The 27967-nt window shown below is 48.1% G+C and overlaps 1 pseudogene; it reads right to left on the bottom strand.

Moving 5' to 3' along the window:
• Window positions 1-8467: 8467 nt before the first annotated feature.
• On the bottom strand, window positions 8468-21341 carry LOC116911284 (annotated as a pseudogene).
• Window positions 21342-27967: the final 6626 nt, after the last annotated feature.

The following is a 27967-nucleotide window of genomic DNA, read 5'->3' as shown; positions in this document are numbered from 1 at the left end:
GGTGACAAGGACAATAAAGAGCAGAACTGACTAGCGAAAAAGAAAAAGACCGGTGAGCAGGGTTTTTTTTTCTTTCTCTTTTTCTTCCTTCCTCCCTTCCCCTGTTCTATTTATCTACTTATATGTTGGAGTGAACATTCTTCACATTGTCTGAGCCTCTGTATTTTCAACTGGGTTTTCTGTTTCATAAATATTCATCCTTTCTCACCTGCCTAAAGGCAATCGAGGAACGCATCAGGGGGTGTCTTGATATTGATTGAGTGTGATAAAGATCGTAGGGCCGATAGCTAGGCAGGAGGTGATGGGGCAGAACTGTTGGGTACAGAGAGGACACAGAAGAGGAGAGCGGGTGGGAGAGATTCAGAGCGGACATGGAGAGAACAGACATGGATCAGAGCTGAGCAGAGAGGTATAGAGGTGCCCACATGGCAGGCTATAGGTTTGATAGTTTAAGTTAAACGAGCCAGCTGGGAGACGGCCCCAGCAAAGGGCCTGAGCTTTAAACTGTAATAGAGAACGCATGTCCTTCTCTACACAGCTGGTGGGCATGTAAACATCCTGCTTCTTCCCTCCCTCCCTCTCTCCCTCCCTCCCTACCTACCTCCCTCCCTTCCTCCCTCTCTCCTTCCCCTCCCTCCCCTCCTACCTACCTTCCTCCCTGGCGTCCTTCCGCCCGCCCTTCCTCCCTCCCTCCCTTCCTTCCTCCTTCCTCCCTCCTTCCTCCCTCCCTTCCTTCCCTTCCTCCTCCCTTCCTTCCTCCTTCCTTCCTCCCTCCCTTCCTCCCTTCCTTCCTCCCTCCCTTCCTTCCCCCTTCTCCCTCTTCCTCCCTCCCTTCCTCCCCTCCCTTCCCTTCCCCTCCCTTCCTTCCTCCTTCCTCCTTCCTCCCTCCTTCCTCCCTCCTCCTTCCTCCCTTCCTCCCTCCTTCCTTCCTTCCTTCCTCCTCCCTTCCTTCTCTTTCTTCTCCCTTCCTCCCTCCTTCCTTCCTCCTTCCTCCTCCCTTCCTCCCTCCCTTCCTCCTCCTTCCTCCTCCCTTCCTCCCTCCCCTTCCTCCCCGCCCTTCCCTTTCTTCCTCCCCCTCCCCTTCCTCCCTCCCCTTCCTCCCTTCCTCCCTCCCTTCCTTCCCTTCCTTTCCCCTCCTTCCTCCCTTCCCTCCTTTCCTTCCCTCCCCTCCTTCCTCCCTCCCTTCCTCCCTCCCTCCCTTCCCTTCCTCCCTCCCTTCCTTCCCTTCCTTCCTCCCTCCCTTCCTTCTCTTTCTTCCTCCTTCCTTCCCCCTCCTCCTTCCTCCCTCCTTCCTCCTCCCTTCCTCCCCTTCCTTCCTCCTTCCCTCCCTTCCTCCTCCTTCCTCCCTCCCTTCCTCCTCCTTCCTCCCTCCCTTCCTCCCTTCCCTTTCTTCCTCCCTCCTTCCTCCTTCCTTCCTCCCCTTCCTCCTCCCTTCCTTCCTTCCTTCCTCCCTCCTTCCTTCTCCTTCCTCCTTCCTTCCTCCCTCCTCCTTCTTCCCCTTCCTCCTTTCTCCTCCTTCCTCCTTCCTCCTCCTTCCTTCCTTCCTCCTCCTTCCTTCTCTTTCTTCCTCCTTCCCCTCCTTCCTCCTCCTTCCTCCTCCCCTTCCTCCTCCTTCCTTCCTTCCTTCCCTTTCTTCCTCCCCCTCCTTCCCTTCCTTCCTTCCTTCCTTCCTCCTCCTTCCTCCTTCCTCCTCCCTTCCTTCCTTCCTTCCTTCCTTCCCTTTCTTCCTCCTTCTCCTTCCTCCTCCTTCCTTCCTTCCTTCCTTCCTTCCCCCTTTCTTCCTCCCCTTCTTCCCCTTCCTTCCCTTTCCTCCTCCTTCCTTCCCTTCCCTCCCTCCCCCTCCTCCTCCCTTCTCCCTCTCTCCCTCCTTCCTCCCTCCCTCCCTCTCTCCCCACCTTCCTCCCTCTCCCTCCTTCCTCCCTCCACCCTCCTCCTTCCTTCCTTTCCTTTCTTTTCCTTCCTTTCTTTCTTTGCTTTCTTACTGTCTCCAGAGGCACCTACTCCTTCCGTTAGACACCTTCCTCTCTGAGAAGGTGTACGATGTCCTCTGCTGCCCCTGTCATCGGAGGCTGGGTATGTGTAGGGACTGTGGGAACGTGGAGAGCAATCGCTCTAGCTGCAGGGCAGATGCCTGCAGTCCACTCAGCCTGAGGCTGAAAACATCGCAGACCCTGTTTCCAGAAGGTGAGACCATGTCCCTCTCAGCTCCTGTCACAGTCCCCAGTGCCCTGCACCACAGCCAGCACAGACAACCACTGTCATTTCAGACCCAGCTCTCAGGTCTTGGGAGCAGATGAGAGCAATTCTGCACGATGATGTCAACAGGAGAGCAGCAAGCAGGGGCAGCAGAAAAGATGGCCGACTTGCAAATCAGCCCCCTACCTGATTGCAGCAGGGAGAGACCAAAACACTGCTGTTGTTCTGCTTGGGGACACAAGCCAGGCCTTTTCCCCTTTCTGGGCAGAATTATCCCAGCATGCTCTGCTGTCCACCAGGGCTCAGTGCTGGCACCTCGAGCCCTCCTGAAGCAGAAGGCCTATGGAGCTCTGGACACCATGGCATCCAGAGCCCTTGGGAAAGGCAGGGTAGACTGAGCCTGAGTCCCCACCCCTCTCCCTCTGTACCCTGCACAGTCCCAATGACTCAGCTAATCTGCTGCGTGCACAGAGCGGTTACACTCTGGACTTCAGACAGCAAATTGAACTGCAATGACCCAGAGACCAGATGCCAAGAGATCATTGCTGAAGCCCCATCTAAAGAAAGGGCATCCAGGGTGTCAGGGCGGCTCATGCCAGCTTTGCCCAGTAGTCTCCTTTTGTGTGGAGCTTTGGTTGTGTGTGGGAAACTGCAACCTGAAATGTCAGAAATAATTCACCATGTAAACCATGTGCCGTTCTGAATGCCATGATGAGGTCCCCATTGTCCTGCTCCATCCCCCACTCTCACACATCATAAGCCATCCTCAGTCTACTGCATCAAACTGTATGCTAGGTGCCCCTTAGTCACCTCATAGTGCTCGGCTGTGAGGCGGTTATCACAGTATCACAGAGCTGTGTCCAAGCCTGACCTCACTGATAACAGTCCCAAAGTCCAGTGTCTCTTGCAACACTGTACAGAATAGAGCTGTTGACACTCAACTGAATTATTAGTTGTTAATGTCTAACTAGGTCTCATCATAAGTAGCTTCAGCACAAGTGTGTGTGCCTGGGTCAATGTAGTGTAGTCTATAATTTCCTCAGTTGTAGGCTGCCACAGGGTGAAATTTTGTGGAAAGCATTGTCTTTTAAAAGCCCTAGTGAAGCTAGAGTGGAGGGCAAGGTAACAGATCTAATGTGAAACTCAGATTGCTCTCTTATATTCTAATTAGGGTAAGAATATTAGTACTTTGCTCAAGGAAGGGAGCTTGAGACTCATGATCTCAGACTACAGAGAAGGTTTGATTGCAGCGTGTTAGTTCAGCATCCTCCAATTCTTACTTTATAGCAGGCAGTGAGCGGTGTTCTGGATTAGCCTGGAATAGCGGCCAGCATTGACCTGCTGTAGGCTGGGTCTCAAGGGTGTGATAGTTAGTGGTGTGGACAGATTCATAAAGCAGCCACAATTCACCGAAGTGAATTTTCTCTAATAGCTCAGGACACAACATCCAAAACTGACAAGGGATCTGGAATACGAATTAATGCAGCCACCATGGAAATCAGTATGAAGAAGTTTCCTCAAAAACTAAAATATGTCCTAGCCATACTGTTGACTATAAGCCTAGAGGAATATAAGTCAATACAGAGGCCGCCAAAGCTACACAGAGAAACCTTGTCTAAACAAAAAGGGGGAGGAGGAGGAGGAGGAGGAGGAGGAAGAAGAAGAGGAGGAGGAGGAGGAGGAGGAGGAGGAGGAGGAGGAGCAAGAGAAGGAGAAGGTACCAAAAGGGGAAAGAAGTGTGGGAGTGTCCACCTTTAATTCCAATCTGGAACCTACCACAACAGCAGAAAATGTAGTTCCAGATGAGAAAAATCCACAAAGGCTCGATGAGTTAGAATAGCATCCCATAGGGATGCAATATTCTGAATTAAGTATGCAGAGCCTGCTTAATGATGCGTTAGAGCAACGTCATACAAGAGATTATATGTTTATTTTATAGACGTTGGAGAATTATGACAAAGTGGAGGTGGAGAGTGGGGAGGGGTACGTTGGGGATAAGAGTGTCTTCAGTCCTGAAGCTGCCAACTGCAGAAGGTCAGGCAGCCCCTTGTGTTGTCCCCAGTGCGATCTTGGAGCTAGGTAGCCACATTTGGCTAAGAGCATCTTCCCTGCTGCCTCTGGGGATGCCTAAGATATAGGATCATGGCAGGGAGAGGCCCTGCTCTGGTGGAGCAGAGCCAAGCATGGGGGATCCTTCCTTCCACCTCAGCTGACCATCATGGGACCAAACACAGCTTGGCAGATCATGCTGGCCTCATTTGGAGACATTGCTGGGCCTGGGATAATTAGACCTCCTCAATGATGACTGCCAACCATACAATCTCTGCTCCCAGTGCCCTCTGTACTGTGAGTGGGTCAAGAGGTGCCAGTAGTCTTCTGAGACTGCCTAGTACAGCGTGGCCTTGACTGCTGATGGCACCTAACTGTTCTTCCTCAGTAGTAAGCAGGGCCAAGTTCAGAGGGCTCAAAAGGACTCTCTAAGGCAGAGTATAGGGAGCACATGCAACTCTCTTTTGGAAGGGAAGGCCCATGTGGATATTGAAGAAACACATGGCATTTGGCCCATACACTCTTAGAAATAAATTCAGTTCCCTGGAAAAGGCTATATCCTGAGGCATACCAGAGGATCCACTGCACTCAGAGCATTTGGTAAGAACCCTCCCGAAGTCCCACAGCTGTCGCTGGGACCCATCACATGCCACCACACCCCCCACCCCATCCCTGGCCACTGAATACCACTCCCCTTCCACCCAGTCCTTTCTCCTGGGATAGACTGATAGCCAGTCTGCTCCCCAGAAGACATCATATCCTGAGGCCTACCAGAGGATTCACTGCACTCAGAGCACTTGTTACCACATGCTGAGGCATCCCAAGAGATCTGCTGTACCCAGGGCATCTGACACCACAGCCAGAGACATCCCAGGAGATCCACTGCATCCAGGACACCACAACTTGGAGGCATCCCAGGAGTACCTCTTACACAGGACAACTGGGCAACTAACACCACAGTCTGAAGACCTCCCAGGGGCTCTGTGGCATTCAGAGCAACTAACCCAAAAGACTGAAAGCCTCCCTGAAGTTCAGCTGCACGCAAGGAAACAGAAACTACAGTCCATACCTTTCCCTGCACCCCTGAGAACAGCTTCACACAGGACAACAGTTTGACTGCTCCTCTTCAGACCCAACAGTCTGAACGTCTCCCAGAAGATCTACTGCAGCCAGGGCAACAAATCAGCAGTTTCTCTGCCCCTCTGAAGACCCTCCAGTTGGAAGACCCTATAGGAGATCCGCTACAGACCGGGCTATAGGCCTACCAGGAGATCTGTTGCATTCCGAGGACAAAAGAGGCAAACTCCAGAACAGAGTTACCCAGACTAGCAAACATGAAGGATAACCAGATGGTGAGAGGCAAGCGCAAGACAATAAGCAGCAGAAGTCAATATATTTGGGCATCATCAGAAGCCAGTTCTCCCACCACAGCAAGCCCTGAATACACCAACACACCTGAAAATCAGGAAGCTGACCTAAAAACCTATCTCATGAAGATAATAGAGTGCTTTAAGGGGGATATAAATAACTCACTGAAAGAAATACAGGTAAACAGGTAGACACCCTTAAAGAGGAAACAAATAAATCCCTTAAAGAAATACAGGAAAACACAAACAGGTGAAGGAATTGAACAAAGCAGTCCAAGACCTAAAAGTAGAAGTAGAAACAATAAAGAAAACACAAATGGAGGCAAACCTGGAAATGGAAAACCTGGGAAAGAGGTCAGGAATTACAGATGTAAGTATCACCAACAGAATACAAGAAATAGAAGAAAGAATCTCAGGTGTCAAAGATACCTTAGAAGAGATTGACACAACTACCAAAGAAAATTCAAAACATAAAGAACTCCTAACCCAAAACATCCAAGAAATTCAGGACACAATGAAAAGACCAAATCTAAGAATAACTGGAATTAGAGGAGAACAAAGATTCCAAGCTTAAAGGACCTGAAAACATCTTCAACAAAATCATAGAAGAAAATTTCCCCAACCTAAAAAAAGAGATGGTCATAAATGTACAAGAAGTCTATGGAACACCAAACAAATGGGACCAGTAAAGAAAATCCTCTTGTCACATAATAATTAAAACACTAAACACACAGAACAAAGAAAGAATATTAAAAGCTGAAAGGGAAAAGGGCAAAGTAACATACAAAGATATACCTATCAGAATCACATCAGACTTCTCAACAGAGACTATAAAAACCAGAAGAGCCTGTTCAGAGGTCATGCAGACTCTAAGAGAACACAAATGCCAGCCCAGGCTACTATACCCAGCAAAACTCTCAATCAACATAGATAGAGAAACCAAAATATTCCAGGAAAAAACCAAATTCAATCCAGCCCTAAAGAGGATCCTAGAAGGAAAACTCCAACACAAGAAAGATATCTACACCAAAGAAAAGACAAGATATTAAGCATCTCACAACACAGCTGAAAGGAGAGAACCACAAGCACATAAAGCTACCTACAAAAACATATATAACAGGAACTAATAGTCATCTGCCTTTAATATCTCTCGATATTAATGGACTCAACTCACCTATAAAAATACATAAGCTAACAGACTGTATACACAAAGAAGATCCAGCAGTTTACTGCATAAAAGAAACACACCTCAATAACAAAGACAGGCACTATCCCTGAGTTAAAGGATAAAAAAGGTCTTCCAAGCAAATGCTCCCAAGAAACAAGCTGGAGTTGCCATCCTAATATCCAATAAAATAGACTTTCAACCAAAAGATATCAAGTGTGATGAGGAAGGACATTTCAAATTCATCAAAGGGAAAATCCACCAGGACAAAGTCTCAATTCTGAACATCTATGCCCCAAATGCAAGGGTACACACATCCATAAAAGAAATTTTACAAAAGCTCATAACACACATTGAACCCCACACAATAATAGTGGGAGACTTCAACACCCCATTCTCACCAATGGACAGGTCATTGAAACAGAAACTAAACAGAGACACAGTAAAACTAATAGAAGTTATGAACCAAATGGATTTAACAGATATGTACAGAATATTTTGCCCTAAAACAAAAGAATACACCTTTTCAGCACCTCATATCAACCATGTAATTGGTCACAAAACAACTCTCAACCAATACAAGAAGATTGAAATAATCCTTTGTATCCTATAAGACCATCAAGGCGTAAGGCTGCTCGTCAATAACAGCAAAAGCAACAGAAAGCCAGCATACATGTGGAAATTAAACAACTCTCTACTCAATGATAATCTGGTCAGGGAAGAAATAAAGAAAGAAATTAAAGACCTCCTGGAATTTAATGAAAATGTTGACACATCATACTCAAACCTATGGGTCACAGTGAAAGCAGTGATAAGAGGATAATTCATAGCACTAAGTGCCTTGGTAAAGGAACTGGAGAGATCTTACAATAGCAATAAATCAACACACCTGAGAGCTCTAGAGCAAAAAGAAGCAAACTCACCCAAGGGGAGTAGAAGGCAGGAAGTACTCAAACTCAGGACTGAAATCAACCAAATAGAAACAAAGATAACAATACAAAGAATCAGCAAAACCAAAAGCTAGTTCTTTGAGAGAATCAACGAGATAGATAAACCCTTAGCCAAACTAAGTAAAGGGCCCAGAGGCAGTATCCAGATTAACAAAATCAGAAATGAAAAGGGAGACATAACAACAGAAATGGAGGAAATTTAAAAAACAACAAATCGTACTACAAAAGCCTATATTCAACAAAACTAGAAAATCTGGAAGAAATGGACAATTTTCTAGACAGATACCAGGTACCAAAGTTGAATCAGGATCAGATAAACCATCTAAATAGCCCCATAACTCCTAAAGAAATAGAAGCAGTTATTAATAGTCTCCCAACGAAAAAAGCCCAGGACCAGATGGGCTTAGTGTTGAATTCTATCAGGATTCTCCAAGACAGGGGATGGGGAGCACATGCAACTCTCTTTTGGAAGGGAGGGCCCCTGTGGATATTGAAGAAACACATGGCATTGGGCCCACACACTCGTAGAAATAAATTCATTTATCAATAAAGCCATGTAGCTAACACAGCTATGTAGTGGGATGAAGTATATGGGAGTAACATATGACTCTGTGGGGTTTAAGTCTGGGTCCTGTGTGGTCAGGGAACAACCTTATTCCTCAGAAAGGGGTCATCTTCCATAAGTGTGACTCGGGAGGAACCAGGGCTGCTGCTAAAGCCACAGTTGGTATCTACTGTCACTACTGCAGCTCAGCCAGGGACACAAACTCGCGGATGTCCTGGGCCAGAAGCTTGGGCTCTTCAAAGGCAGAAAAGTGGCCCCCATGTTCCATGTAGGAATAGGAGATGCGTGGGGGGGTACTAGACCTTCACCCACTTTTCTGGGACATGCACTAGCTCAGAAGGGAAGGCTGAAAAGCCAGTGGGCACAAAGACCTTCATCCTGTGGAGAAGAGGGATGAGGTGAGGCTGAGGCCCTGTGCTCCTCTGTTTCCAGAGAGGACTCTCAGGGCCTAGGGAGGACTCAGTTAGTTCAGATGGAGCCATAAGGACAGGGCTTCCATTACCCTCTGTTATAGTCCCTCCTTTTCATTCATCAGGGACCTTCTCTGCCAGGGAGGGTCACCCAGGTACTCTGACTTGGTCCAGGTCGAGAACTTCTCTAAGATGTAGGCAGCCAGGCTCACAGGAGAGTCATTGAGAGCACAGCCTGGATGGGAAGGAGCAAGGGGGGATTCAAGCCTGGCCCTAGAGAATATTTTACTCCAGGAAAGAAGTGTGGGGTGCCACAGAGGGACAGCAGGTCCAACTGTGCACCCTATATCTGGAGCCCTGGCCTCAGTAGCCTCATACAGCAATATGCCCTATAAACTCATGGGATTCACACTCTTTATGGACTGTATATTGGTAAAAAGTAGGATAAATAGTTATAAGTAAATACTGATCTATTCATGTTCCAGTCACTGAATTAGTAGGGGCGGGGCGGGGGCGGGTGCGGGGGCGGGGGCGGGGGCGGGGAAGAGGCAGGTCACTGGATGTTTAGCATTTCTGAGGCAAACTGAGGATGTTTAGTACCAAGACCATGGTTAAAAACCAAGGCAGAGATAACAGAAACCTCACAAGAGTCATGGTGAGCTAAAGAAGCAAGGACGCGGAGTCCATGCTGTGTGACTTCAGTCACCAAAGGATAAACACAGTCAACTGCTCCCTAGGACCCCTAGTTAGGGGAGCAATGAGGACTGAATATTCAGGTCCTGAAAGAGGCCATCAGCTGTGTCTGGGCACATTGGGGACGTGTGTTTACAGCATGTGTAAGGCACAATACTGGCCACTTCTTCTGGAGAGTGCAGCTGGTAGGCAGGAGAACTGGAGTCTGACTTCTCTCTGTTGTCATCTGCGTTTTTTACACTTCTAGGAATAAGGCAAACATCTGTTTCACAACTGGAAAGAAAGTCTGACTATATTTTTCTTTTCTTTTATTGGATATTTTCTTTGTTTATATTTCAAATGTTATCCCGTTTCCTGGTTTCCCCCCAGAAACCCTCCATCCCATCCTCCCATCCCTGCTCCCCCACCCACTCACCCACTCTCTCCTGCCTACTCACCCTGGCATTTCCCTACACTGGGGCATTGAGCCTTCACAGCACCAAGGGCCTCTCCCCATATTGATTTCTGACAAGGCCATGCTCTGCTACATATGTGCCTGGAGCCATGGGTCCCTTCATGTGCACTCTTTGATTGGTGGTTTAGTCCCTGGGAGCCCTGAGGTGCCTTGTTGTTTGATATGGTTGTTCTTCCTATGGGGTTCCAAACCCCCTCCATTACCTCTTCTTTTCTCTAACTCCCCCATTGGGGACCCCGTTCTCAGTCCAATGGTTGGCTATGAGCATCTGCCTCTGTATTTGTCAGTCTCTGGCAGAGCCTCTCAGGAGACAGCTATATCAGGCTCCTGTCAGCATGCACCTCTTGGCATCCAAAATGACTGGTTTTGGAGACTGCATATGGGATGGATCCCCATGTGTGGCAGTCTCTGGATGGCCTTTCCTTTAGTCTCTGCTCACACTTTGCCTCTGTATTTCTTCCTGTGAGTATTTTGTTCCCCCTTCTAAGGACTTCCACACTTTCATCTCTTTTTTTCTTCTTGAGCTTCATGTGGTCTGTAAATTGTATTTTGGGTATTCAGAGCTTTTGGGCTAATATTCACTTACCATGCATACCATGTGTGTTCTTTTCTGATTGGGTTACCTCACTCAGGATGATATTTTCTAGTTCCATCCATTTGCCTAAGAATTTCATGAAGTCATTGTTTTTGATAGCTGAGTAGTACTCCATTGTGTACTACATTTTCTGTATCCATTCCTCTGTTGAAGGGCATCCGGGTTCTTTCCAGCTTCTGGCTATGATAAATAAGGCTGCTAAGAACATAGTGGAGCATGTGTCCTTGTTATATGTTGGAGCATCATTTGGGTATATGCCCAGGAGTGGTGTATCTGGTACCTCAGGTAGTACTATGCTCAATTTTCTGAGGACCTGCCAGACTGATTTCCAGAGTGGTTGTACCAGCTTGCAATCCCACCAACAATGGAGGAGTGTTCCTCTTTCTCCACATCCTTGCCAGCATCTAATGTCACCTAAGTTTTTGATCTTAGCCATTCTGACTGGTGTGAGGTGGAATCACAGGGTTGTTTTCATTTGTATTTCCCTGATGACTAAGGATGTTGAACATTTCTTTAGGTGCTTCGTGGTCATTAGGTGTTCCTCAATTGAGAATTCTTTGTTTAGCTCTATACCCTATTTTAAAGTAGGGTTATTTGATTTCTGGAGTCTAAGTTCTTGAGTTCTTTGTATATATTGGATATTAGCCCTCTATCAGATATAGGATTAATAAAGATCTTTTCCTAATCTGATGGTTGCTGTTTTGTTCTAATGACAGTGTCGTTTGCCTTACAGAAGTTTTGCAATTTTATGAGGTCCCATTTGTTGATTCTTAATCTTAAAGCATAAGCCATTGGTGTTCTGTTCAGGAAATTTTCCCCTGTGCCCCTGTGTTCAAGGATCTTCCCCACTTTCTCTTCTAATTGTTTCAGTGTATCTGGTTTTATGTGGAGGTCCTTGATCCACTTGGACTTGAGCTTTGTACAAGGAGATAAACATGGATTGATTTGCATTCTTCTACATGCTGACCGCCCATTAAACCAGCGTCATTTGTTGAAAATGCTATCTTTTTTCTACTGGATGGTTTTAGCTCCTTTATCAAAGATCAAGTGGCCAAGTGTGTGAGTTCATTTCTGGGTCTTCAATTCTACTGATCTACCTCCCTGTCTCTGACCAATACCATACAGTTTTTAATCACTAATGCTCTGTAGTATAGCTTGAGGTCAGGGATGATGATTCCCCCAGAAGGTTTTTTATTGTCGAGAATAGTTTTTGATATCCTGGAGTTTTTGTTATTCTAAATAAATTTGAAAATCGCTCTAACTCCAAGAAGAATTAAGAATTAAGAATTTTGATGGGGATTGCATTGAATTTGTAGATTGCTTTCAGCAAGATGGCTATTGGCATGGATTAATCCTGCCAATCCACGGGAGGTATTTCCATCTTCTGAGATCTTTTTCAACTTCTTTCTTCAGAGAATTGAAGTTTTTGTCATACGAATCTTTCACTTGCTTGGTTAGAGTCACACCAAGGTATTTTATATTATTTGTGGTGATTGTGAAGGGTATCATTTTTCTAATTTCTTTCTCAGCCTGTTTATCCCTTGAGTAGAAGAAGGTTACTGATTTGTTTGAGTTAATTTTATATCCAGCCACTTTGCTGAAGTTGTTATCAGGTTTAGGAGTTCTCTGGTGTCAGTGAAGAATACTGTCATATCATCTGCAAATAGTGATATTTTGACTGCTTCCTTTCCAATTTGTATCCCTTTGACCTCTTTTTGTTATCTAACTGCTCTGGCTAGGACTTCAAGTACTATATTGAATAGGTAGGGAGTGGGCAACCTTGTCTAGTCCCTAATTTTAGTGGGATTGCTTCAAGTTTCTCTCCATTTAGTTTGAGGCTACTGGTTTGCTGTATATTGCTTTTACTAGGTTTAGGTATGGGCCTTAAATTCCTGATTTCTCCATTACTTTTATCATGAAGAGGTGTTGTCAAATGCTTTCTCAGCATCTAATGAGATGATCATGTGTTGTTTTTCTTTAAGTTTGTTCAAATAGTAGATTACGTTGATGGATTTACATTTATTGATATACATTTATTGATATACATTTATTTATCTATATCCATGGGATGAAGCCTACTTGATCATGATGGATGATCGTTTTGATGTGTCCTTGAATTTGGTTTGCGAGAATTTTATTATTTTTGCATTGATATTTATAAGAGAAATTGGTCTGAAGTTCTCTTTCTTTGCTGAGTGTTTGAGTGGTTTAGGTTTCAGAATAATTGTGGCTTCGCAGAATGAATTGGATAGTGTTTGCTCTGTTTCTATTTTATGGAATAGTTTGAAGAGTATTGGTCTTCTATGAAGGTCTGATAGAATTCTGCACTAAACCCATCTAGTCCTGGGCTTTTGTTTGGTTGGGAGGCTTTTAATGACTGCTTCTATTTCATTGGGGGTTATGGAACTGATTAGATGGTTTATCTGATCATGATTTAACTTTGGTACCCAGTATCTGTCTAGAAAATTGTCCATTTCCTCCAGATTTTCCATTTTTGTTTTTTTTTTTTTTTGAGTATAGGCTTTTGTAGTAGAATCTGATCATTTTTTTAAATTTCCTCAGAATCTGTTGCTATGTCTTCCTTTTCATTTTTGTTTTTGTTAATTTGGATACTGCCTCTGTGCCCTCTGGTTAGTCTGGCTAAGGGTTTATCTATCTTGTTAATTTTCTCAAAGTTCCAGCTCCTGTTTTTGTTGATTCTTTGTATAGTTTTTTGTTTGTTTGTTTGTTTGTTTGTTTTGGGGGGTTTTTTGTTTGTTTTGGTTTCTACTTGGTTGATTTCAGCTCTGAGTTTGATTATTTCCTGCCATCTACTCCTCTTGGGTGTATGTGCCTTTTTTTTGTTCTAGGGCTTTTAGGTGTGCTGTCAAGCTGCTAGTGTATGTATTTCCCAGTTTCTTTTTGGAGGCACTCAGAGCTATGAGTTTTCCTCTTAGCATTGCTCTCGTTGTGTCCCATAAGTTTGGGAATGTCGTGCCTTCCTTTTCATTACATTCTAAAAAGTCCTTCTTTCTTTATCTCTTCCTTGACCAAGCTGTCACTGAGTAGAGCATTGTTCAACTTCCATGTGTATGTGGGCTTTCTGTTGGTTTTGTTGTTATTGAAAACCAGCCTTAGTCCATGGTTATCTGATAAGATGCATGGGATTATTCCAATCTTCTTCCATGTGTTGAGGCCTGTTTTGTGGCAATTATATGATCAATTTTGGAGAAGGTACCATGAGGTGCCGAGAAGAAGGCATATAGAAGAAGGTTTGGTTCATGACTTCTGTTAGTTTCTCTGTGTCTCTGTTTAATTTCTGTTTCCATGATCTGTCCATTGCTGAGAGTGGAGTGTTGAAGTCTCCACTATTATTGTGTGAGGTGCAATGTGTGCTTTGAGCTTTAGTAAGGTTTTTTTATTAATGTGGTTACCCTTGCATTTGGAGCATAGATGTTCAGAATTGAAAGTTCATCTTGGTAGATTTTTCCTTTGACGAGTATAAAGTGCCCTTCCTCCTTTCGGTTGAATGTTGATTTTATTCGATATTAGAATGGCTACTCCAGCTTGTTTCTTGGGACCATTTGCTTGGTTTTTTTTTTTTCAGCATTTTCCTCTGATGTAGTGTCTGTTTTTGTCACTGAAGCACATTTCCTGTATGCAGCAAAATGCTGGGTCCTGTTTATGTATCCAGTCAGTTAGTCTATGACGTTTTATTGGGGAATTGAGTCCTTTGATGTTAAGAGATATTAAGGAAAAATGATTGTTGCTTTCTATTATTTTTGTTGTTAGAGGTGGAATTGTGTTTGTGTGACTATCTTCTTTTGGGTTTGTTGAAAGAAGATTACTTTCTTTCTTTTTCTAGGGTGTAGTTTCTCTCCTTGTGTTGGAGTTTTCCATCTATTATCCTTTGTAGGGCTGGATTTGTTTGAAGCTATTGTGTAAATTTGGTTTTGTCATGGAATATCTTGGTTTCTCCATCTATGTTAATTGAGAGTTTTGCTGGATATAGTAGCCTGGGCTGGCATTTGTGTTCTCTTAGGGTCTGTATGACATCTGTCCAGGATCTTCTGGCTTTCATAGTCTCTGTTGAGAAGTCTAGTGTAATTCTGATAGGTCTGCCTTTGTATGTTACTTGACCTTTTCCCTACTTATTCTTTCTTTGTTTTGTGCATTTGGTGTTTTGATTATTATGTGAGGGAAGGAAATTTTTTTCTGGTCCAGTCTATTTTGAGTTCTGTAGGCTTCTTGTATGTTCGTGGGCATCTCTTCAGGTTAGGAAAGTTTTCTTCTTGTTGTGTCCTGGATTTCCTGGATGTTTTGGGTTAGAAGTTTTTCGTATTTTGCATTTTCTTTGACTGTTGTGTCAATGTTTTCTACAGTATCTTCTGCCCCTGAGATTCTCTCTTCTATCTCCTGTAATCTGTTGGTGATGCTTGTGTCTATGACTCCTGATCTCTTTCCTAGGTTTTCTATCTCCAAGATTGTCTCCCTTTGTGATTTCTTTATTGTTTCTATTTCCATTTTTAGATCCTGGATGGTTTTGTTCAATTCCTTCACCTGTTTGGCTGTTTTTCCTATCATTCTTTAAAGGATTATTGTGTTTCCTCTTTAAGGGCTTCTACCTGTTTACCTGTGTTCTCCTGTATTTATTTAAGGGAGTTATTTATGTCCTTCCTTAAGTCCTCTATCATCATCATGAGATGGGATTTTAAATCCAATCTTGCTTTTCAGGTGTGAAGGGGTATCTAGGACTTGCTGCAGTGGGAGAACTCATTTCTGATGGTGCCACATAGCTCTGGTTTCTGTTCCTTATATTCTTGTGCTTGCCTCTCGCCCTCTGGATATCTCTAGTGTTACCTGCCCTTGCTGTCTGTTATTGGAGCCTGTTCCTCCTGTAATCCTGGTTGTGTCAGAACTCCTCAGAGTCCAGCTGTCTCTGTGATCCTATGATTCTGGGATCCTGTGTTCCTGTGATCCTGAGATCCTGGTCGTGTCCATTCTCCTGGGAGTCGAGCTTCCTCTGTGATCCTGTGATCCTATGATCCTGGCCCTGTTAGAGCACCTGGGAGTCCAGCTTCATTTGGGTGTTGTGGTACTTGGTGCTGAGCCAGTGCCCAAGGTCTGCTCAGGGCATTGGTCCAAACAGGAAGGGAACCTGTGCCATTGGCTGGGCAGGGGTTCCTGCATCCCAGGATCCCGGGGGTCCCAGTTACTCCCAGGGTTGGAGCAGTGTTATGGCCTCCTTACCTCTGATCCTGGGCACATTAGAGCATCTGGGAGTCGGACTTCCTCTAGGTGTTGTGGGAGTGGGTAAGAAAGCCTGACTTTATAAAGTGCTATTATGATCAGGGGCTGTCCTTGCTGTGCGTGAGGAGCTACCACAGGAACTGTGGAAGGCTCCACAGTGAGCAAAATGACACACAGGTGTCCTCTGAGTGGACTCAGGGGAACATCCAGAGGACACCTGAGAGTACTTGGATCTTCTAGAACATCAATTGTCAAATTGTGGGTTGTGACCCCTTTGGGGTCAAATGACCCTGTCACAGGGGTCATATATCAGATATCCTACATATCAGATATTTACATTGTGATTCACAGCAGTAGCAAAATTATGAAATAGCAACAAAAATTATTTCATGGTGGAGGGTCAAAACACGACGAACTCTTGTTGAAGGATCAAAGTATTGGTTCCAGGGTGGGTCCACCTAGCTTTGCCTTTTAGCTTCTTTATAGCTCTTTAAACAGTAGAAAACCAGGAAAATACAAATGACTCTGGAGTAGTAAGAAGAAACACATTTTTAGAGGTATTTTTTCTTCTGTACTAGTTGGCTGCACACAGGAATTTAACAGGTTAGAGACAAATAGGCTCCCACTAAGCTGTCTCCCCAACATCTCTGTCTGCTCTGAGACTTGGTAGCTGCCCAGGGCACACAGGCAGGCCTTGATGTTCTGGATTCTCTTCCTGCAGTCTCCAGAGCAGCTGGGTTACAGACCCAGGTATGTCACCTGGCCTGGCTATTCTATGGGAGTTCGTGAGGTCTGTATCCACATGTAAACAGATTTGTATTCCAAATACCACTGAACAAGCTACATTTTGATCATCTTACCAATTTCCTTACAAATTATATTTTTAGTGGTTGATTTTTGGGCTTATTTTGGGTTGGTTTTTGTTGTTGTTCTGTTTTGTTTTGAGTCAAGAGTCTTGCTATGTGACCCAAGATAACTTGGAAGTCACTGTGTAGACTAGGCTGGCCTAAAACTTATGGGGTTCCCCTAGCCTCTGTCTCTCATACATGACACTATAGCTGTGATGAACGGCAGATCACTTGTCACGCAGTGTGATGCCCTGGGTTCAATTCTCAGTACAGAAAACAAATATTTCTGCTTCCTTTCAGGGGTTTCTTGCTGTAAGCTGTGTTCTCAGGGGGAATGAGATGCCCTCCGGGACCCACTCCCCTGGTGTGCTTACCCACAGTGTCTGGCTTGGTGGCTTGGATGTGTAAGTAGCCACTCTCCCTCATGATGGTGTAGAAAACCTTCTCCTTATAGGGGTACAAGAGCTCGATATCCTTCTCTGTGTAGCCAAGGAATCTCCCAAAACGTCTGGCTTGTGTGCACCAGAGAAAGCCCCACAGAACAAAACTGTTACTGTTATCATTGTTAATTCTTATTAAATCAGATATAGAGCCTGCCCAACGGTGGATCACCTTAGTACCATGGAACATCACACTTACTGCCACTGAGCCACTGAACTGTGCACTTAACAGTCATCAAGGCCAGACAATTTTATGGTACATGTGTTTGGCCACAATAAAAATTAGAGCATTAAAAAATTAACAGCATCATCTGGTATTATTAAACATACTGTGCTTCATTCAGAGTCTGTGTGTTCATAAAATTTTGTTTTCTGCTAAGGCAAGTATTAATTCAGACAAAATGATTCTGGGGTCACCCTTCCTGGAATTAAAGTGTTAACCTCCTGACTTCAAGGCTAGTCTGAGCGATAGCATGGGGCGGGCTGGGCTATGAGGTTGAGGGCCATGGGTGGACAGGACAGTTAATCACAGGACTGACCACTGGGCACCCACATAGAATTGCCTAGCCCAAGGCTCTATCAGGGGCTGAGCTGAGGCAGGACATGTCAGACCCCAGGCTTCCTGTATAGATGCTGCTCGAGGACCTCTCTACCTTGCTGACTGGAGTTTGCAGTTGCACTACCATTGCTCTGCCTTTTGTCCAGCGCTGTAGACCAATGGTTGTTGACTCAGCATTGTTGCACATCCTGGCAAGATGGTGAACCCCAACACCTCAGTGACCTACCGCTCGATGCTGGGGTGCTACTGCACAGTTGAATCGTGCAGGAAGGCTCTCCTGAGGCTCACACCATCCCCGCTTCCCCCATCCTGGCTGCTGTTCTGGAATCTCACCTTCGATCTTGGTCTTGAAGTGAGGGTACTGGTTGAGGATCTCCACCTGCTTCCTCCAGTCAAACTCATTCCTCCAGTAGGACACCACTTTCTTCATGTAGTTGGAGTTGAAGCCACAGTGGAAGCAGCTGCCCTCCAAAGGTGGGGATACCCGGAACCTATCTACCCTCTGGTGTAAGTCCTGCAGTGAAGAAGTCGGGGTGGGTGGCAGAGACAGGAGAGTGCTTGTGTGCACCAGAGTGAACCCCACAGCCATAGACGGTCACCATGGAGAAGCCACAAAGGGCACCATGTATGTCACTGGATCCTTGTGAGGCTAATGGATTCTCTCCTGCGGACTTCAGATTCCCCCTCTCACCTCTCTTTGAACTGGTGGGATGGGGTGGGGGTACAGGGAGAGAATGGAAGGCTTTGCACATGACACCCACGATGTGTTTTCCCTCTTAGCTCAATTCCAGTCACGGTTTCATTTCTTAGGTTTGTAAACAACATGCATTTTAATCCACCAAACAAACTATAGGCCTGGAATTGCCAAACTTTGTAAAGAGTCACATAGCAAGATTGTAGGGAAGATGCAAGGGTTCCACTTTCTCCTCATAACAAAGGAGATGCCATAGATGACCCTGCAGAAGCAGAGAAGCCATGGGCACAGGTGACCCCTGCAGGAGCAGAGAGGACATGGGTACAGGTGACCCTTGCAGGAACAGAGAGGACATGGGCACAGGTGACCCTTGCAGGAACAGAGAGGACATGGGCACAGGTGACCCCTGCAGGAGCAGAGAAGACATGGGCACAGGTGATCCTTGCAGGAGCAGAGAGGCCATGGGCACAGGTGACCCCTGCAGGAGCAGAGAGGCCATGGGCACTGGTGACCCCTGCAGGAGCAGAGAGGCCATGGGGAAAGGTGACCCCTGCAGGAGAAGAGAGGACAAGGGTACAGGTGACCCCTGCAGGAGCAGAGAGGCCATGGGCACAGGTGACCCCTGCAGGAGCAGAGAGGCCATGGGCACAGGTGACCCCTGCAGGAGCAGAGAGGCCATGGGCACAGGTGACCCCTGCAGGAGCAGAGAGGCCATGGGCACAGGTGACCCCTGCAGGAGCAGAGAGGCCATGGGCACAGGTGACCCCTGCAGGAGCAGAGAGACAGGTGACCCCTGGGCACAGGTGACCCCTGCAGGAGCAGAGGGCCATGGGCACAGGTGACCCTGCAGGAGCAGAGGGCCATGGGCTGGGGTGACCCCTGCAGGAGCAGAGGGCCATGGGCACAGGTGACCCCTGCAGGGGCAGAGACCCTGGGCACAGGTGACCCCTGCAGGAACAGAGAGGCCATGGGCACAGGTGACCCCTGCAGGGACAGAGAGGGCCATGGGCGCTGGTGACCCTGCAGGGAGCAGAGGGACATGGGCTGGGTGACCCCTGCAGGAGCAGAGAGGCCATGGGCGCTGGTGACCCCTGCAGGGCAGCAGAGGGACATGGGCTCAGGTGACCCCTGCAGGAACAGAGAAGCCATGTGCACAGGTGGCCCCCTGCAGGGCAGCAGAGGCCATGGGCACAGGGTGACCCCTGCAGGAGCAGAGAGCCATGGGCTGGGTGACCCCTGCAGGGCAGAGGGCCATGGGCTGGTGACCCCTGCAGGAACAGAGGGACATGGGCACAGGTGACCCCTGCAGGAGCAGAGAAGACATGTGCACAGGTGACCCCTGCAGGAGCAGAGAGGACATGGGCACAGGTGACCCCTGCAGGAGCAGAGAGGACATGGGCACAGGTGACCCCTGCAGGAGCAGTAATTATTGTGTTACTTTCGTTTCCCCCCACCCATTTACAGACACATGTGGGATTCATGGGGCAGTTAATGAACAAGTGGCAGGCTACGCTTGCCCTTGAGCCACGGTGTGCCCACCCTTGCTGGACAGGATCAAATGATCCTAACAGAGGCAATGGCCTGCCCCGGGCACAGGCTCCATAGGCATTGGAAGCAGATAAAAGTTCAGCACTCCAGCCAATGGCTGTGCCTGTTGTCTCCTGCAGTGGCTCAGTGTCATTATTCACAGAGATTTTATGTCCCTTGGCGTCCCCCAAACAGGTTAGGAAACCCTAGACTCCATCCAGGACTGATCCTCAGAGCTCAGCGTCCGCCCTCAGCAGCTAGGGCCCAGCACGTCCCACACACGAACCTCAGCTGCCCCTTGGCCCCCGTCCAGACCCTGCTCTCAACCCTTCCTCCTGGGAACTTCTGTGACCTGTTGTTAATGGCCCAGTGACATTAATCTCCACTGATATGTGGGCCACTGTATCTCTTGATGACCTTATCGCGTGTGGATGCTAAATGCTCAACTGTGTGTGGGAAGGGACTCTGTGATCTCCCACACTCCCAGAGCACAGGGTGAAGGGACGGATGGGCCATGTATGGTCGGATCCCTTGTGGTCCCGGCTGACTGGCCCCCTCGGAGACTTCCTTCTCCCCCTCCTCTACCCACCAGCCTCTGCTTTCTGACTCCAGCTCTGTGTGGAAAGGCCAGGGCCCCTAGACCTGTAATTCTCAGTCTGTGCTCTCCAGTGCCTGTGACCCCTGCTGTACTAATCTCAGTTTCAGGGCTCAGCTTTGAGAGATGCCACAACAGGTGACCATGGGCAGGTGATGGGTGACAATAGGGATATAGTGGGCCCAGGAGTGGTCAACACACAGTAGGGGCTTTCCCAATGCTGACCCTGTGGTCTCCTTGCTACTGCATGTCCTGAACTCCACTCTCCTCTGTAGCTGTGACTTACAAATCAGCTCAGGGACATCTGCTAGCTCTCTCCCTCACACTCTGTAGCTCCTCAAGTGGGCAGATAGGGAGTTGGGGGATGGGAGCTTTCTTCAGTCAATAGTGCACACAATGGTTCTACTCGTAGCTCTCCTAGGTCTCGGGTAGGGAATGAGAAGTTGGTAGAGAAATGGGGTTAGTAAATTCCTTTTGGGAGCAAAATGCACATGCCCTCCTGGAGAAGAATGGCCAGGAAAAACCCAGGATGGTCCATTTCCAAAGCTCCATCCTCAATCATGTCCCCACCCTGGCCCCAGGGGACCACAGCAGGACCGCCCCTTTGGTGTCCTCCCTGCCTGGGAAAGGCTGTCTCACCTTGATCTCCTCATCTGATGTTTCCACCTTGAAGGGCCGGATGCTCTCATCTTCTTTGGCTGATGGCTTTGAGCCCGGCCCCCACCATCCATCTCCTAGTGGTAAGGTCTCCTCCTTGTCCCGGGAGACAAACCAGTAGATGACAAAGCCCAGCAGGGAAGCCAGGACAAGTTCCAGCCACATGACTCCTGGGGGAGGAAGAGGACACATCAGCAAGAGGGACAAGCCGGCCTGGTGCTGGGCTCTCCAGAGATTCCAGTTGTCGGAAACGCTCCTCCCCTGCTCATTCCCCAATGTGAGGGCTCATCTCAGCGGTCACCCTGATGGGATGTAGGACCTCCTAGGAGACCAGCCTCCATGTGTGACTGTGAGGTGCTTCAGGAGAGGTAACCTGGGGACAACCACCGTGAATTTGGTTAGTGCCTTTCCAAGTGCAAGAGCCCCACGGTGAATAAAAGAAGAAAGAGATCTGAGCTCCAGCACTTGACTCTCTCTGTACTCTGTCACTGGATTCAATGTGACCAGTCACCTTTAGGTCTTGTTACATTTCCTACTGGGTCATTCCCAGGCACTTAGGTCCAGAGTCTGTGGTATCACTTCCTTATATTTTAAAAGGATTTAAGAAACAAATCTTCCGGGCTGGAGAGATGGCTCAGTGGTTAAGAGCACTGGCTGCTCTTCCAAAGGTCCTGAGTTCAATTCCCAGCAACCACATGGTGGCTCACAACCATCTGTAATGAGATCCATTGCCCTTTTCTAGCACACAGATGTGCATGCAGATAGAGCACTCATATAGAATAAATTAAAAAACTTAAAAAAAAAAAAAGAAACAAATTTTCCACGACAGAACAAGAGTAACATGGTGAAGGGGAAGGCTGTACTGTAGATATGAAGGAGACAGCAGGCAGAGGCCTCTGGAAGAGTCCAGAGCAGAGACAGGGAGCAGTAGGTTGAGCAAGGCCAGCAGACTGGATCTGGCCATGATAGAAACAGAACAGCCTGGGGTGGGGGATGGGGTGTTGGATGGGGAGGGAGGGATGAAAACCAAGAGCAGACCCAGGGTGTGCATGGCTGAATTAGCAGGGTTATGAGGAAATGAACAGCTGGGGAGGAAACCCATGAGCTGGAGAAGTTTGGGCTCCTGGAGAACTAGGTCCTTGTGATACTGAGGGAGCCTGGAGGCAGCATGGGCTGAGATGCTGATGGGCACCAGAGTTAGCCATTGTCCCCTCTGCAGTGCTAAGGAAATGTCTCCTTTAGTAGAGGGGAGCCAGCTCACAAGTCCTTGAGCACTGCTGGCTTTCCTCTAATCACTAGAACTTGGGGAAATGGCCTTTCATTTGTATGTGACCGTGAGACAGGCCAATCTGTCCTTCCCCAGTGCCAAGGGAACCCAGGTGCCTCTGCTCTCTGTTCTAGAGATGGATTTTAAATTCCAGCCTGTACTGCAGAGAACGGGAGTCCTAAAAATCCACCCATCGTTCAAAGCGCTAAGAATCCACTTATTGGGAACCTGGCAGATTTCCTCGTCCCTAAGTCCATTTCTTTGACGTAAGTCCACTTAAAGAAAGAAAAATATCAAGGCAATGAAACAAAATGTAGGGACAGTCTGGTAGACCATCTGGTAGCCCAGGGAGGGGCATAAGTATATTTCTAAACCTTCTCTCCCACCAGGGCTTCAGCATGGGGCTGTAGGTACACTTGTAGTTCGGAATGGATGGAATTTGGGTTAGATTCTGGAAGTAACTTGTGCCTGGTAACACCTAAAAACTAGCTTTCCAACCAATCGCATTCAATCCTCAGGCAGGAGAGCATGGTCTAGGTGGGCAGCCAAAAGACAGGCTGTTAACTGTGTCAGCTCCATGTTCTGATGGGTAGAGAAAAGCCAGCATTCGTCAGGAACTGGTGAAGGCTGTTCCCCTCTACCAAAGGGGAACTGTAGGCATGCTGGCCTCCAGGTCCCGCACTATCAGCAGCACCTGCTGCAGATTTCAGAATCCATGCTGGCTTCCTGGCTCTTCTGATCCTTCCCTTCCCAAAATGTCTCTAGCTCCTGGGCTTCCCTCCCCACGACAGCTCCTTGTCCCTATTGTGACCGTGACTATAGACTTAGACTATTCTGTCTAAGCTTCACCCCCACAGCTACCTGGCAACAGCCGGTTGTGCCTGACATTATATAAGGGGCTGCTTGCCCCTTCCTCTTTTTTTTTTTTTAAATATTTATTTATTATGTATGTCAGTACACTGTTGCTCTCTTCGGACACACCAGAGGAGGGCATCAGATCCCATTACAGATGGTTGTGAGCCACCATGTGGTTGCTGGGAATTGAACTCAGGACCTCTGGAAGAGCAGGCAGTGCTCTTAACCACTGAGCCATCTCTCCAGTCCCCCCCTCCTCTTCTTCTTTGTTCTTCTCTTCTCGGCTCTCTTGCCCTCTTCCCTGTCCCTTCTGTTCCCATCCCCTACCCCTTTTCTTCTCCCCTCTTCTACTCTTCTTCTCTCATTAAACCTCTCCACATGGAACCGTGTTGGTTTGGTGTGCTCTGTCTGGATGCGAGTCAAGATTTCTACCCCGACACTTGTCTCTTATCAGCAAACAAGAACACAACGAACCCCACAAACCACTGCGTAATCCCAGCTGCTAAGTAAAATGTAGATAAAAATGAGTAGGCGAAGACATCCTTTCTCCAGGCTATCACCTTTGAGGAGTAGAGATAACGTCATGAGGAGGAAGAATACAGTAATAACTAGGCCTAGGGTGACGGAGATCCTAACGTACCCTAGACAGAGGGGAATGGAGGGCCACTAGGCACTTACCCTTACCCACTGCCTCGGTTAGGGTTTGTATTGTTGTGAAGAGACACCATGACCACAGCAAGGCTAACGAGGAAAACATAACTGGGGCTGACTTACAGTTTAGAGGTTTAGTTCGTTACATTTATGCTGGAAAGCATGGCGGCATGCAGGCAGACATAGCGTTGGACAGGCAGCTGGGAGCTCTACACCTGGGTCTGCAGACAGCAGGAAGAGACAGAGCCACCAGGCCCAGCTTGAGCACTGACACCTCAAAGCTTGCCCCCAGTGACACACTGTCTCCAGCAGGACCACTTAAAGGGACCACTCCCCATGAGCCTATGGGAGCCGTTCTCCTTCACACCACCTCACCCACCCACCACGGAGCTTGCTCTCAGCTGAGGCTGGGCGTGGGTGGGGCAGGTAGAGGATGCAGGAGGGAGGTTAACTGCAGTTTCCCTGAAGGTAGGAGGCGACGCTTGAGCAGCTGTCATTCCTGATGAGACAGGACTTATCAGTGATGAAACTGTCCCAAGTCACCCACAAGGCTGTAAAGAGTCCCTCGCTCACGTTACTGTAAGCCCGATCACGTCACTGGCTCATCAAGTTGCTCTGTGAAATCATTTGTGGTTGCTGCCTCTCTAAGATGAATGGATTCTTGTTCGTGTCGCTCCTTCTAAGTTCATCTTAAACTCTTGTCTTAACAACTCCAACTCTGCTTCACACTGAGTCACCCTTACACTCCTTCTGCACCAGAGGTCTAGATGCTGGCTGCCCCTGACCCGATGCTGCACCCTGACCGGATGCTGCAGGGAAAGTCACAGGCTGCACAGCCCGAGTGCTGAGCTGTGTCCTTGCAGCTGAGGAAGGCCTGGCTCTTGAATTTATCACCACAGGTGCTATTCTAACCCTAAGGACTGAAGGGCATTCCCCTGTGTTTAAAGAGCACTTAACGTTCCGAGAGGATGGCCGGTCAAGGTAATCTGAGCGGTAAGTACTCAGAGACTCCCACACTGTGCCACTGCTCGCCAGCCTCTGCAAGGCTCTACACAGTGGCTTGGCTCCATAGGAAAGTGCAGAGGACCCACTGGCAGCCAAGGGAAGGCAGGCATTGGGCCAGGAGTCAGATGCCCCTGCAGGCCTGTGATGCTGGGAAGGAACAGGCTGGCCACTCTGAGAGGCAAACAGTTGCTCTCTGGGGAGAAAGCATGAACTGTGATTTTCCCCAGTAAATCAATAAATCCAGTAGCAGGGCCCTTTGCTCCTTTGAACCAGTTTGTGGAACTGATTATGTATCTGAGGATGGAGATCCAGTCCCCCCCATTCCCTGGGCACCACCATGCAGGAGAAGGTTCTTGGCAGAGGTCTGGCTTCCTCTTGGGCGCCTTTTCCCAGTCTTGTGGACAGAGCTCTCTGGAGACTCCACCATGCCAGGAGCTTGGCCTGAAAACCATCTGCAGGGGACCCCAGAAGGCCAGTGGGACTGAGTAGTGGCCCTCCTGCCTCCAGTCTTGTCCTTGACCTCTGTTCTCCCCCATCCCACTGGCCAGGCTATGTTCCCATACTCTGAGGTCTTAAAACAAGAATCAGGAAGTGGAATGTGACCCTAAGCTCTTCAATACTTGAGCCTGGGCCAGAATCCTCGGGAAAACAAAAACAAAGTGTGCAGAGGCACCAGATAAGTAGAGCTATGCCTGGGCATGCCGGGCCGGCTGTGGATGGGAGGGAGGGTGCTGCTCCTCCTTACAGGAATTTCTGTGGGTACCACTGGTGTGCTCACTGGGCACTGGGCAGAAACTGGACCCCAGGGTCTGGCGGAGGCTCTCACCCTTTCACTAAAAATCGCTCCCCCTGCTCACCGTGCCCTTCCCTCTCAGTTCATCTGGGGCAGCAGGTGTGCAAGACACAGCCAAAGGCAGTGCAGCGGCACCAGATAACGTGGGGTTTAGTGCTGGTGCTGAAGGTCACACTGCTGACCACTCCAGGAGCATCTGAGGGCCTAGGGAAAATCTTGGTCTCTTGAAAGGAGGGGCAGCAGAAGCTTGGGGCCCCTCTCACTGACCTCGGTCGCTCCTCTCAGAGGGCAACTGAAGATGTAAAAGCCACCCACACTAGGCAGGCCTCTGCCTCAGGACCTTTGCACGTTCTCTCCTCAGCCCTGTGCAGCTGGACACTGAGGAGTGAGGCCCACCCTAACCCTTTGCAGTGTGAAGGTGTTGCTTCTGTGAGGCCTTCCCTTCCACTCAACAGCCTTGGTCTCTTTTTATGGTTTTCTGTTTCCTGCAGTTCACAATATAATTTATATTTTACAAATATTCATTTATTTTGTGGTGCTGGGGATCTGGCCCAGGGCCCTGAATTTTGCTTGTTGTCTGCACTAAAAAGCTCCCAGAGCCCATGAGAACACATGCGTGCCATCCCCAGGGTGGAGGGCAGTGGCTGAGCAATCAATCAATGTCCCCAATGCCCATTAGAGATACTTCTTCAGGGACACTGGAAGCCATCACCTGGTTCTTTTCGTATGAGTTTTGGGGTTGGAAACTGCTGGCTAAACACGCCTGTGTTTTTTTGCTTTATTTATCCCCACCCAGTCTTCTGCCCAGTCTGTGCACTGCACAACCAATGAAAGGCTCCACTTGAGGAAGGAAGCCACTATCATAGTAAAACCTAATGTGAGGAGGTGGGGCTCTGTGACTTAAAAAAACAAACAAACAAACAAACCATAATGCCAAATAAGTGCGGAGCTCTACATTCCTGGCCAGCAGGGGCAGAATGCTAGCAAAGGCTTAGTCCAAAGGCTGACAACCCTGTATTTGTTTGCAATGGATCCCTCTATCTCCCTCCCAATCTGGCCAACCCAGTGCTAGCAAGGCGATCCAGACTTCCGGCCGCTCGAAATTTAAACAGAAGGAGACATGGACTGGAGAAATTAAAATTAAGAGTCACTGCATGACCAGCGCGCTCTGCTACCTGGATCGTCTCAGGTGTGTGGGCGAGGAGCGAGCCTGGAGACAATGAGACAAACCTGCACCTGCGGGGGAGGGAGCCAGCCTGACACCGACCCCTTGTTTCTGAGCACACTGGGACTGCATAGCTAACAGGGAGGGGCAGAAGATGCAAACCTGACTAACTGCTGGCCTGGAACAGCCTTAGGGTAGGGGGAAGCGCAGGAGATACACAACCCTGGCCGCTCTCGCTCTGGAGTCCCGCCGCTGTCACTGGAGCTAACTGTCAGGGTCGAGCTCACGCTCATGCTCCAGCGGTGACTGGTGTGCAATTCCTCCACTCTCCAACTCCTCTCCAGTCTCAGTGCTTGGGACTGAGCTTTGGAGACCCCAGCTGTCCTTGGCCCCACCCCCGAGTTCCCTAGCTGGTCAAGGCTAGCTGAGCACCTAGCTAAGGTTTCACCTATTCTGGCAAAGACTGCTGTTCTGAAGAGGACTTTGGCAGTTTAAACTCTGCAGTCTGTGGACTCTAAACACAAAAGCCCGAGCTCGTGGTGTTACAACCTTCCTCTCACCTTCCTAGCAATTCGCTGTAATCATTTTGTGAGTGAATCGGTCAGTGAACAAATATCTGTGGATAAGCTTGACCATAGGATGCTTGTCTCCCACGGGCAAGGCGCTGGAGTTCATTCCCAGAACGGCAAACAAAATAAAGAATGAAGTGTGGGTATGCACACAAAAACCTTAAGTTTGTCTTTTAGCACACCCTGTGAGGCTGGCTGATCTGAAGCCCAGCAGGCTTGGCCACCAAGCAAAGGCCAGCACAGGGAGGAGGGAGACAGCACTAACTAGCAGGCAAGCAGGAGTGGGCCAGCCACAGCTCCTGGCACCCTTGAGGCTAACCTGATCTCCATTGGCCAGCCTGCCCAGTGCCCCGTCTTCCCCCACAGCCCTCCTAAGGCTAGCTTATAGCCTTCACATGCTTCAGCAGTCACACAGACAGATGCCCACACAGACAGATGCCCAGGCGCACCACTGTGAAGGCCTAGCAAGGCCTGCTGTGGGGTCCAAGTTTATCACCCTGCACACATCTGAAGGTAGGAATCCTAATTTTCACCTCTCCCCCCGGTCTCCAGCCTCCTTCCCTGCTCCTCATGCCCAAGCCTTGTCCATTCTAATTGAGGGCCAGTTTCTCTCCAGTGAACACATTCAACTCCTTCCCACCTCCATGGAACTCCTGGATAGCGTGTCTC

Source organism: Rattus rattus, chromosome 10 (assembly GCF_011064425.1).
Source record: "Rattus rattus isolate New Zealand chromosome 10, Rrattus_CSIRO_v1, whole genome shotgun sequence".
NCBI lineage: Eukaryota > Metazoa > Chordata > Mammalia > Rodentia > Muridae > Rattus > Rattus rattus.
Note: the sequence above shows the minus strand (reverse complement) of the source record. Positions and strands in the feature narration are given on the sequence as shown.